The sequence below is a fragment of the Oncorhynchus clarkii genome, chromosome 17 (assembly GCF_045791955.1).
Source record: "Oncorhynchus clarkii lewisi isolate Uvic-CL-2024 chromosome 17, UVic_Ocla_1.0, whole genome shotgun sequence".
Lineage (NCBI taxonomy): Eukaryota > Metazoa > Chordata > Actinopteri > Salmoniformes > Salmonidae > Oncorhynchus > Oncorhynchus clarkii.
This window is the reverse complement of record NC_092163.1, coordinates 31,432,525-31,445,468: the sequence shown is the minus strand read 5'-3', so window position 1 is coordinate 31,445,468 and position 12,944 is coordinate 31,432,525. Positions and strand designations below refer to the sequence as shown.

General features: G+C 40.9%; 1 protein-coding gene across 5 annotated transcripts in view; it reads right to left on the bottom strand.

The window, feature by feature from the left end:
- Positions 1–8,030, bottom strand: part of LOC139370695 (RIPOR family member 3) — a 65,882-nt gene extending 57,852 nt beyond the window's left edge. The window contains exon 1 of one of the 5 annotated variants that reach the window (XM_071110325.1): positions 7,659–8,030. The gene's annotated coding sequence lies outside the window, so the exon portion shown is untranslated. Of the gene's footprint in view, positions 1–7,148; positions 7,302–7,653 lie in introns of those variants that run through there. The other 4 variants (XM_071110326.1, XM_071110331.1, XM_071110327.1 and 1 more) reach the window with 4 other exon arrangements.
- Positions 8,031–12,944: the final 4,914 nt, after the last annotated feature.

The window sequence follows — 12,944 nt, the reverse complement described above, 5'->3', positions numbered from 1 at the left end:
TGATTTATCATGGCATCTTAATCATTCCCTTATTGTTGTCATATCTTCATCATGGCATAATTAACAGCATTATTTATTTGCTGAAAGTGAATCAAATGTAAATCAAATGACATTTCTGCCTCTAAAGTTCAAGTCAAACCCTGTTTTGTAGTGCCAACTGTGAGAAATTATATCTGAACGATTGTTGCCCTTTCCCCATATTAGTATTGTGCTCATCAGTTATAACCTTTCTCTTGACAATAGGAAGGCCGTTCATATCTATCTTCCAGGTAATGTCCCAAATGGCACTCTATTCCCTATAGAGTGCACTACTTTTGACCAGGGCCAATAGAGTACATTGTGTATAGGGTATAGGGTGTAACTTCAGACATTCAAATCAAATCAAACTTTATTTGTGCGCCGAATACAACAAGTGTAGACTTTACCGTGAAATGCTTACTACAAGCCCTTAACCAACAGCGCAGTTCAAGAAGAGTTAAGAAAATATTTACCAAGTAGACTAAAATAAAAAGTAATAATAAAAAGTAACACAATAAGGATAACAATTATGAGGCTATATAGAGGGGGCACTTGTACCGAGTCAGTGTGCGGGGGTACAGGTTAGTTGAGGTAATTTGTACATGTAGGTGGGGGTGACTATGCATAGATAATAGACAGTGAGTAGCAGCAGTGTACAAAATGGAGGGGGGGGGGGGGGTCAATGTAAATTGTCCGGTGGTGATTTTATTAATTGTTCAGCAGTTTTATGGCTTGGGGGTATAAGCTGTTGAGGAGCCTTTTAGTTCTAGACTTGGAGTTCCAGCACCGCTTGCCGTGCGGTAGCAGAGAAAACAGTCTATAACTTGGGTGACTGGAGTCTCTGACAATTTTATGGGCTTTCCTCTGACACCGCCTATTGTATAGGTCCTGGATGGCAGGAAGCTTGGCCCCAGTGATGTACTGGGCCATATGCATTACCCTCTGTAGCTCCTTATGGTCAGATGCCGAGCAGTTGCCATGCCAGGCGGTGATGCAACCGGTCAGGATGCTCTCGATGGTGCAGCTGTAGAACTTTTGAGGATCTGGGGACCCATACCAAATCTTTTCAGTCTCCTGAGGGGGAAAAGGTTTTGTCGTGCCCTCTTCACGACTGTCTTGGTAGTAATCGCAGTTCTGATGTCCAGAAGTTATTTTCGGTCATAAGATACGGTAGCAGCAACATTATGTACACAATAAGTAAACAAATAAGTTACACAAAACAAAACAAAAATAACAAAATACCACAATTGGTTGGGAGAATGTAAAACGCCAGCCATGTTCTTCGGCGACATCTTGATTCAAAGCTGTTACGAAAATCTTATCCTTAAGAATAAAATAGGAAAGACTCCACTTCCTGACTTACATAAAAGACGGTTCTTGGGGTATTCATGTAGGTCTATACTGTGGGAGCATCAAAGGATGTCCCGCACCTCTCCAAGACCTGTATATGTGTATGTGTACTTCGATGGGGTGGGTTCAAAGCAGAAGTAAACTTTTGGTTGGACCTTAATTGCAGTTGACCAATACATTTATCTTAATCTAAATGTGTGTCGTCGGTCTAGACAGACAATGGCAATTATTTAAGGTGTGTGTGTGTGTGCTTGTGTGCACATGCGTGTGCAGAGTGTGGTAGGAATACATTCTAATGTACTCTCCTGCTGACTCTGTGAATTGAAGGCAAACCTGGAAAAGATGTCAGATTCTGTCATGTGTTACTTGAATGCAGTGCTTGGCATAGGGAGGGAAAAGGGAGGACTATGTGTCTGGCTATTCGCTAGCCAGCAGGTAAAATTGCATAGAAACAGATGATAGTTTTCAATATTTTATATGAAAAAAGTTTTGTGCATTTTGACTTTATGTGAATATAATGTCTTTCCCATGCAACATTCTGCATCATTATGATCACCATATTGTTCAAAAACAACTGTTATTTTCCCCAAAAAAACATGCTAATAAAATGTGATGAGCAGGGCCAGTTCCAAGCCTAAGCGACGTAAGTGGTCGCTAGGGGGCCCCCAATCCGAGTCACCCCCGCCACCCCCAAATCAAAAAATATTATTATTTATTTTTTGTATTTGGGGGTGGAGGGGTGACTCGGGTGGGGGTGACTCAGTCGGGGTCTCAACTTACTATTGAGAGTATAAGAATAGTAGAAAATACCAGGTACAATTTCGAAATTTGGTAGTGCATTAGCAGTTTTTCTCGTTATGTCAGTCACAGACAGTCACTCAATTAGCCATGTCAGCTAACAATTTTGAGAGTGGTGGTTAATCTAGCCAGCTATCTATACTTAGTAGTAGTAGTAATCATGTCTGAATACCGACCTGGCACAAAGGGCACATGCCCAGGGGCCCTGACCTCCAGGCTGCCCCCATTGGTTTTGTTAATCATTCTCACTCAGATATCATATTAACATGGCATACTGTAAGTCATTACAAAATGTGTAGAATTGCAGGAAATTAGCTGTAAAACTGAAGAAATTATCTGAAAATTATCTTATTGCCAGAGAGGTTTGGAACTGTCTTTATTTTTGGTCTATTAACTACTTTACTGCATGGTGATGTCACCTTGGAAGGCCAACACACCATCCCACCAAAACAGCCTGAAATTTCAGGCAGCTCTTACCAATAGCTCTTACACCAGAAGGGCATTATCATCATGTTCACAATTTCACAGTATTATTACAAACTCATAGTGCGGAAATATATATGAAATAAGGAAAATATTTTTGACTGCACTGGGCCTTTAAAACTGGTGATGAGGAGACTGGTTAAACAGTCAATGTTTCAGGGAAACAAACAAATGTTTTTAACAATTCCCTTTAGAAGCAAAGAGGGTCACATGCACACGATTTCCACAGTGTCAACAAAAATAAAGGCTGGGTTTTTTGGTTTAAACCCGAGCCCAAACTCTCTCCCCTTTGGTATTTGTAGAGAGCCACTTTGAAAGCCTGAGAGATGACAGGGCAGACAGAGACAAGGAGTTCAATCAAGGCTTCTTTCAAGTTGATATTTTCGTTCTGTTTTGTTTTAATGGATCCCAGAGCTACTGGTGCCCTGCATCCTGTTTGTGTGGAATGCCAGATGGGCTGTATTAGTGCTGCATCCCAAATGGCACCCTATTCCCTATGGACCCTGGTCAAAAATAGTGCATTACATGTTCATAGGGAATAGCATAACAAGCTTCCCCCATGTCTCCCCATGACTAGACTCCTGGGATCATGGCTCCTGTACAGTGGCCCTGAAGGGACATTCACGACTTACACTGGACCTTATTTACTTTAGGCTGTAATGGATACAATAAAGGGCACAGAGGACAGTACAAACTGTCCAGTGAGTGTTCTTTTTTAAAATCTCTCTCTCTCTCATATATATATATACATACATACATACATACACACACACACCTCAGTTGGAGGCAATGGGATGTTGGCTCTCGCTTGAAATGCAAAACACTCACAGGCCTGCATCCCATTCCCATCCTTCCTCTATTACTTCTCTCCTCATTCTTATTTTTGAAACGACTTATGTTCCAGGCAGAGGCAAAATCCCATTGCGGGAAGAAAAATAAGAATTCACAGGGGAAGAATCAGTATTAAATGCTCTGGTACACCAGTGGGAAGTATAGCCATTGAAGTCACTGCAAAACGTTTGCCCCCACAACAACTAACGTTCAGCAGAACTCCTAGCTCAATAACTTCATGATAAAGTATTGTTTCCTATCAGCACTGTACCTTTTTAGGGGCATATGCCAATGCCTCCATACATTACTAATGTAAATGGTCATCTGGAAAAGTAAAACCGGATATCTGACTCCAGAGGATGGGGGTGCATAGAATGTTCCTATGTGTGCCATGGCATAGTTCCACAAATACCTTCCTGTAGTAGATGCCATTGTTCTCCAAAGCCACAGAAAGTGACACAATTTTTCTCCAAAGCCCCAGAAAGTGACACAATCCTATTAATTATCATAAATGAACAGCTACTGCCGACCTGTTTTGGTCAATCTTATTCCATATCTTTATTGGGTATGGACAGGCTAACTCTATCATAATGTCTAGTTAATCATTGCAACTCAGTAGGCCTACTGTTACAAGAGAGCCTTCTGAGGATGTTTCCATAACACATTTCCGTACACATTTTTTCCTCTCAGAGTAATCAATGTTTTGGGTGTTAGGCACCATTCTGGGTATTATTTCGAAGCCAGGGAGGGATGTGTGTGGATGTGTCCCAAATTAACCCTATTCCCTATGTAGTGCACTACAAGCTAGGAGGCTTCATCCCTGGGGGTTGAGGAGGGAACATGGGGCACGCAGAGGCCATGTGTTATTCTTAAAAATAAATAGTTTGCAAACTTTTGCTAATGCTAGCTAACACATTCCATTTGTTTTCTGTTAGCCAAACATTCTATACTAACTGTACTAGTCAATCTTCACATGCCGTTCTTATATGGCCTATTATCTAATATGTAATTCATTTGAAAGCTTTATTTTTCTCAGTAAAACGATACAGTTCTTATATATTAATTTACAATTTTTCCCATTTACTTTCTACAGTATTTGGACAGTCATTTGTTGTCGTTTCCTTTCCGGAATGCTAATTTGTTTACTTAAGATATTCGATTTTGGTGGGATTGAAATGAAGATCTTGGAATATGGCTAGCTGCCATGGAGTTTATTATGTGCATGACGGAGTTGACATAAATCCACCTTATTTGGACAGTCCGGATAGTCCATCTGTAGATGCTCTACAGATGGTCATACTATCAACAAACCAAGGTTATTATAGTAAACTAAAATTGAAACTAAAACAAAAGCTAATCATAAAATTACTATTTCGTAAACTGAAATAGAATAACTAATAAACCCGTTTGAAAAAACAATACTGAAATTATTATCTTTGACTCCAAAAGGAATTACAAATAAAATAAAACCATCATGAATTATGTTCAGTTAAAAAATAAATTGTCTACATTTTAGGTAAAAATCGAATTTAAGCTATTTAAGCTATTTTTTCTAATGTGGTTTTCAAGCTTCTGAATCTTACGGTCCCATTGAGAGGACGTTGCCACGAGCAGCACCGCAGATATTGGTTACGTTCCCCTGCTCAGACGTCGCATGCATCAACCAGCAGTGGACTGCGCAATATATTGATAAAATTCATCTTGTCCGAGAGAGATTCACATGGTTATCAAAGCATCACGTAGGCTAAGCCTATACGAAAACACAGCCCTTATTTTAAGTGTTTCTAAAAAATCGCCTATGGGAAAATGAATGGTGGAAAAACAATAAGATCCATTTCTCTGTCTGTCCACTAGGTTTTATCGGTATTATGACACCTCCACAGTGGGGCTTTATTGACAGAGTGAAAAAAAATTAACCCTGTACAGATAAAAAAAATATATTCCAAAACATGCATCCTGTTTGCAATAAGGCACAAAAATGAAACTGCAAAAATGTTGCAAAGAAATTAACTTTATGTCCTGAATACAATGTTTGGGGCATATCCACTCTTCATATTTTCAAGTATGATGCAGCCATATTTTCAATGGCTGCATCATTTTATGGGCATGCTTGTCATCGGCAAGGACTAGGGAGTTTTTTAGGATAAAAAGAAACGGAATAGAGCTAAGCACATGCAAAATCCTAGTGGAACACATAGTTCAGGCTGCTTTCCAACAGACTGGGAGACAAACTCACCTTTCAGCAGGACAATAACCTAAAACACGGCTTGGCCGGCAGGGATATTCTTGTCCCATCATGCACTGGCAACTAATTTGACGGGCCGGGCGCAGTGTACACCTGACAGGTGTACAGTGTTTCCTCCAACACATTGGGGCAGCTGGCTTCCGGGTTAAGTGGGCATTGTGTCAAGAAGCAGCGTGGCTTGGCTGGGTTGTGATTCAGAGGACGCATGGCTCTAGACCATTGCCTCTCCCAAGTCTGTACCAATTGGGTAAAAAAATCCAGGTGTGCAAAGCTCTTAGACTTACACAGAAAGACTCACAGCTGTAATTGCTGCCATAGGCGGTTGAATATCTGATAAATTACATTATATTTTTTAAGTGTTCCTCCACTTTGACAGAGTGTATTTTGTGTAGGTCATTGACAAACAAATGACGATTAAATCCATTTTAATCCCACTTTGTAACACAACAAAGTGTGTAAAATTTCAAGGGGTGGTAATTCTTTCTAAAAGCACTGTACATGGTGTGATAGCTGATACTGTGGTCCATACAAATATACAACAAATGTTGTTAAAATGAAGAAAAAAGATGGGATTGTCCCGATTTACAAGAATAACTATCATCACAGAGACAGACCTACACTCTAAGAGAAAAAGGCTATTGGCACAGTGAATTTCATGTTAATGGCTTGTCTAGGCAAGGTAATGGATCCTGAGAGCTGCTCAACTGACGTCTTTATTTTTCACTTTGATTTAAAAACATTTACCTCTTCCACTGAATTCCATCGCCATACGGTATGGGGGAAAAAAAACTGTTCTCACAACTGGAACTGAAACATTCATTCCTGGCTTGGATTTTCTCTCCCTTTCAGAGTTTTATATTTCTCAAGTGAGTAGTTTAATCTGGAATTCAGTTTCAGGTTCTCACAAAATGGCATCAATGCGAATTGCAGGGCTGTGGTGGAGAAATGGTGGGATGGGGATTGGTGGGTGGGTGAGTGGGATCGAGTGGACGAGGGTGGAGGGTTATGATGATAGTACACTACTAAGTGGGATAGCACCATTGAAAGCATGTCCTGGGTCTAAGGCATTGTTCAGTCATTTTTAAGAGGCATAGTTTAGCCATTTTTCATAATTTTGTCGTATTTATCTTTAAATTAAGGATTGCAGCAACCCTCCCTGTCACCCTGCTAATAAGCCTACATGGGACCTGTCCGACTGGAGGCTGCTTTTGATTAGCGTGTGTCAAAGCTCTGTTAGCCCTCATTACTCACACCAAAGCGGGTATCACTTCAGAATAGACATCATCTGCTTTGCAATCTCTGGGAGAAACCCCAAGATAAATTAGCCCAAAGAGAGCCCTAGTGTACAGTAAACAAAAACACCACTTCTACACAACCATGCAACGTTATACAGTATTTAACTCGAAGCTAGAGGTTCCCCCACCTGTGGAAAGCACAGCTTGAAAGCGTTCAGTCCCCTCAAGTTTTCCCATCAGATAGATTGGGGCTCACCATTTTCCGTGAGCACGTGCCAGAGTTTGAAAAATAAACACGGAGGCTGCAGACTTGTGAGAAGACATGAGGCTTACTTGTTTTGAAATATCGCCCTGCAGAAGTCAAACCTCTGCTCCAGCCTTGTTGTTTATGTTTGATCTGGCAAGCAACAGTCCAAGGGGTTCATGAGAAACTATGGCCGACATGCACTGTAAACAACTTTATCATCTGCATAGGCTCTCGGCAAATGCAAACATGTTTTTGGGCTAAAAGTCTCATTTTCATCCCCTGGAAACAAAATTGTACGTATGACTGTCATCCTGATGAGCAATTGTCTTGAAATCTAAAAGGTGGACACTGAATGAACACAGCCAATGCATGTGATACCTTTGACAGAGCAAGAGGCAAAGTAAATAATAGAAGTACAGTATTAGCACTGAAAGCAAATGTTTGACCTTACCTGATAGAAAACACACTCCTATCCTAGGGTGAATGTGTATCCGACAGCCTCTTGAAGTGCCTCTGTGCTGCTCATCTCCAGAGCTATTGGTGTGTGTGTGTGTGTGTGTGTGTGTGTGTGTGTGTGTGTGTGTGTGTGTGTGTGTAGGCTGGGCAGCTGCCTGCTGACTCCTGATTGCAGAGAGACGGCTAAGCTGAGAGGCTCCAGGAGGTAGAAGTGACACTGGATTCCGAGAAGCTGCTTGGAAGAGAGGCTCGACACATCAAATACTACTCGGCAAACTCTCTCTCCCTCTCTCTGCTCCCACTCTCTCCTCTGCATCCTCTCTCTCTCTCTCCTGCTCCGTGTCATTCCCCCTCTCACGTCCAAGTTAAGGGTCTCCACTCCACTCCTCCCCTGCACTCTTTTCCCCAACCCCATATGCTTTGTCATTTCTCTCCTTCTCCCCCCCCCCCCCCCCCCGCCCGCCCATTGTTTTCAGTGTCATTTCCCTTCTTTTGTCTTGCTGGCCCAGAGTTACTTTAAAGCTGTAAATTAAAATGCCTCAGAGCCCTCTCCCCTCCCTTTGGTCAGTTTCACGTTTGGCAGCTGACTGAAACAGAAAACTTGGCAATCACACCGTCCATACAGCTCTATTACACAGAGTTATTGCAACTCTACTACACAAAGGAATAACCCAAGAGGTGTCATGTGGGGAAACCAGCAACACTGAGAGATTGAATTAAATGAACCCACAATACCTGTCACAAAACGTCTCTAGAGGTCCCAAATATAACATTTTGAGAGAAGGGCGACATAGTAACTCTTTCTCCCTTTCCCTTTGAACACGTGCAAAAAGAGATAAGGAATGCAAGAGACTTATTTAGCGGCTCCACTTCACTCCCCATGTCATGTGACAGATAAGACAGAGCTGAATGATCTGTGTGTGGAGAGAATCTTTCGGCACCTGTGATTGGCTCTTCAACATGTGTCCAAGAGCCACATAAAGCATAATCTTTATATACTGTAACTCTCACCCGGTTCCATTGTGAAAAAGAATAGCTTTAACAAACAGAATCCCACTACTGGATCTGATCAATCTTTACGCTACGCTTAATATTTCACTTGCTGTATGTTTACAGACTATGCTACTGGTCTAATCACTCTGTTGATGGTTCATGCTGACATATCAATGACATACACCAAATATTCACAGACTTAGTTTAGACCATGGAACATTTACACTTTCATGATCCACCTTTATCTGATTACAGCTGCACATATTTTAGCATTCTAGATGTACTGTTTTGGAGTAACACAAACACTGCTCCCATCACAGCAAGAGACCATGCATTCAGCTGTACTGATATCTTGTTCTGCATGTAGCCAGTGATCTGTACTGTATATGACCTGTCTGTGCATATGGCTAATGTGACATAATAGCGCCCTCTGTTGTTGAATGTGTAACTTGCAAAATAAATGAGACTCATCTCTCCATTGAAGTGCAGATTATTCACCCCACTTACCCATGGGTCTACAGCATCACTTAGTTTCCATGGATGAGGCAAGATAGAAATTACTGCATGTCAATCGTATGAACACACCAGCCCACCCAGAAAACCCAGACAGGCCAACTGGACGAAAGATGGACCAGACCATCTGACATTTGACCGCACTGCCCTATGGCCAGTTCATTTCTGCATTCATATAATATCATATGGAGAATGAACATAAGCGGTTAGGTTATGGAGTGGAGCTGACTAACCAGGCAGTCAACTCATTGGCTTCGTCTTAATGAATTTGAGAGGAAAATCCTAATGGAGCCAGACAGTGAGTACCAGCTATCCCAACTTGCTTGAAACAATGACGAGAAGATAGAAACAACTTCACTGAGAAAAGCAGAGAAGTTTAAGGTCGAAATCATTAAAAAAAGATTGGACTTTCTAGCTTTCTCTGGGCTGAGTTCCAAGCGAATTAGGAGAGGAGTGAGAAGGGGGAGCGCAGGGAAACAAGGCAAATGTCGGGGATTGCAGGGGAGCACAGAACAGATGCTTAACTTCTTTAACCCTTACAGAACCAAATATGTTTCTCATAAAATGCTCAAGTCGCATATGGATTGGGGATTTCTAAGCATGGAGCTCTAATTGTGATTTTTACACAAGAACTCCCAATGATCGTTTATTAACCAGTATTACTGAACTACAATAAAACTTGAATTTGAAACTTTTTGAAACGGACAAGCCCAGGCAGTTCCTCCTGGTTTTAGTCTGTTTTCCTCTGTTTGGTGCATAAAGAACATGACCCAGTGCTTTGCTTACTGCAGTAACTGGTAGAGCAGATGGGTGGAGAATCAGCTAAGCTCTTGAGACTCAATCAAAGCATTGGCAAGATAAGCAGAATTGCAGGTGTAGCCTCCTGTACAGACATTGGGCAGGGTCAGTTTTTACTTCAGAATATCGAAAATGAGTAAATACATACTGAACTGTTATTTTACGAATTCAACAGCAATTTGTTGTCATCAAGAGAGAATAAGTACATGTTTTTTTTAAACAAAAATAAGTCAAAAAAGAAAAAAAGAAAAAACAAAGAAGACATCTGCAGGTCGTTCCAATGTAGGAAAACAGTTTCTACATTGTATTTTTAATATTTATTAGGATCCCCAATTAGTTGCTGCCAAGGCAGGGACTACACTTCCTGGAAAACAACACAGCAAACAGGAAACAACACAACAACAGGAAACAACACAACAAATGAAATATATAATATACATAAATATACATAGCACTACATTTACATTACAATTGAGTCATTTAACAGACACTCCCATCCAGAGCAACCCACAGCAAGAGCATAATTTTAAGACTGCCAGGTGAGACAAGTACAGATCACAGTCGTATCCCAACCATGTATCACATACTGTACATAATACAATGCATAATACAACAGAAAATGCATAAAAATGTCTGTGTGTCTCTTCACAGTCCCCGTTGTGCCGTAAGGTGTTCTTTTAACTGTTTTTTTAAATCTGGGTTTATTGCTATGTTAGGTTACCTGGGGTGGCAGATAGTTCCATTTAGTCATGGCTCTATTTAATACTGTGTTTCACAGCTTCTGTTCTGGACCTGGGGACTGTGAAGAGACCTCTGGTTGCATGTCGTGTGTGATACTGATGAGTGCCAACTGTTGAACAGACAGGTTGGTACTTTCAACACATCAACACCTCGCTCAAAGACCAATAGTGATGCAGTCAATCTCTCCTCTACTTTGAACCATGTCATTGACATTCGGCCACCGTGTACCGACTTGCATTAAAAGTTTTAGTCCCACTTTGAACGAACTACGCACTTTATGGAGTCTTTTCAAAACTAAGACTACATGCTTCAGAAACTCATACTCATGAAACAGGGTTGGGTAGGTTACTTTGTAAATGTAATCCGTTACAGTTACTAATTACCTGTTTTGGATTACCCAAACTCAGTAACCTTTATCTGATTACATTCTGTTGGTTTTAGATTACTTTCCCCTTAAGAGGCATTGGAAAAATGTATGCTACCAATTGAATGACATCTATTGCAAGATAAATCAATGTTAAATTTACATTGCTGGCCAATATATGGATGTTCAATTTTAGTTTATGGGTTGGTTATGTAGGCTTCTTCTAACCCATCGCTTTCTACTACATATTTCTACTACAAATGATATCTTTACATTAAAAAACAAAGCCTATCAGATTTCCAGTCATTCCAATAAATGTTATAGTATACCCCTTGATCTTCAAGAAAAGGACTTGGAAATACAGAAGCATAGATTAGCCAACTTGTTTTACCTGAGCATAAGCCCTAAACTAAGGATTTATTAGCCAGCCCTACTCTGTTGTTTATGATTTTGTTGTCAAGGAGTACTGATTGGGCTAACTGATTCGAGTTGGAATGCGCTCATGGAATGGCATGCTTTGAGCACTACTGAAAATTGCTATTTACAGTTGAAGTCGGAAGTTTACATACACCTTAGCCAAATACATTTATACTCAGTTTTTTGCAATTCCTGACATTTAAAAAGTCCCTGTTTTGGGTCAGTTAGGATCACCTCTTTATTTTAAGAATGTGAAATGTCAGAAGTTTACATACACTCAATTTGTATTTGGTAGCATTGCCTTTAAATTGTTTAACTTGGGTCAAACGTTTTGGGTAGCCTTCCACAAGCTTCCCACAATAAGTTGGGTGAATTTTGGCCCATTCCTCCTGACAGAGCTGGTGTAACTGAGTCAGGTTTGTAGGCCTCCATGCTCACACATGCTTTTTCAGTTCTGCCCACAAATGTTCTGTAGGATTGAGGTCAGGGCTTTGTGATGGCCACTCCAATACCTCAGCTTTGTCGTCCTTAAGCCATTTTGCCACAACTTTGGAAGTATGTTTGGGGTCATTGTCCATTTGGAAGACCCATTTGCGACCAAACTTTAACTTCCTGACTGATCTCTTGAGAAGTTGCTTCAATATATCCACATAATTTCCCTCCCTCATAATGCCATCTATTATGTGAAGTGCACCAGTCCCTTCTGCATCAAAGCGCACCCACAACATGATGCTGCCACCTCCGTGCTTCACGGTTGGGATGGTGTTCTTCAGCTTGCAATCCTCCCCTTTTTCCTCCAATCATAACGGTGGTCATTATGGCCAAACAGTTCTATTTTTGTTTCATCAGACCAGAGGACATTTCCCCAAAAAGTACAATCTTTGTTCCCATGTGCAGATGCAAACCGTAGTCTGGCTTGTTTTTGGCGGTTTTGGAGAAGCGGTTTCTTCCTTGTTGAGCAGCCTTTCAGGTTATGTAGATATAGGACTCGTTTTACTGTGGATATAGATTGTAACGGCTGTCGTGGGAAGAAGGTGAGGACCAAAGTGCAGCGTGGTACGTGTTCATCTTATTTAATGAAAACTGAACACTGAATAACAAAACAACAAAGAAACAACCGGAACAGTTCTGTCTGGTGTAGACACACAAAGACTGAAAACAACCACCCACAAAACACAATCGAAAACAGGCTACCTAAATATGGTTCTCAATCAGGGACAACGATTGACAGCTGACTCTGATTGAGAACCATACCAGGCCAAACACAAGAAATAGAATCATAGAAAAACGAACATAGACAACCCACCCAACTCACGCCCTGACCATACTAAAACAAAAGACAAAACAAAGAAACTAAGGTCAGAACGTGACATCGATACTTTTGTACCTGTTTCCTCCAGCATCTTCATAAGGTCCTTTGCTGTTGTTCTGGGATTTATTTGCACTTTTCGCACC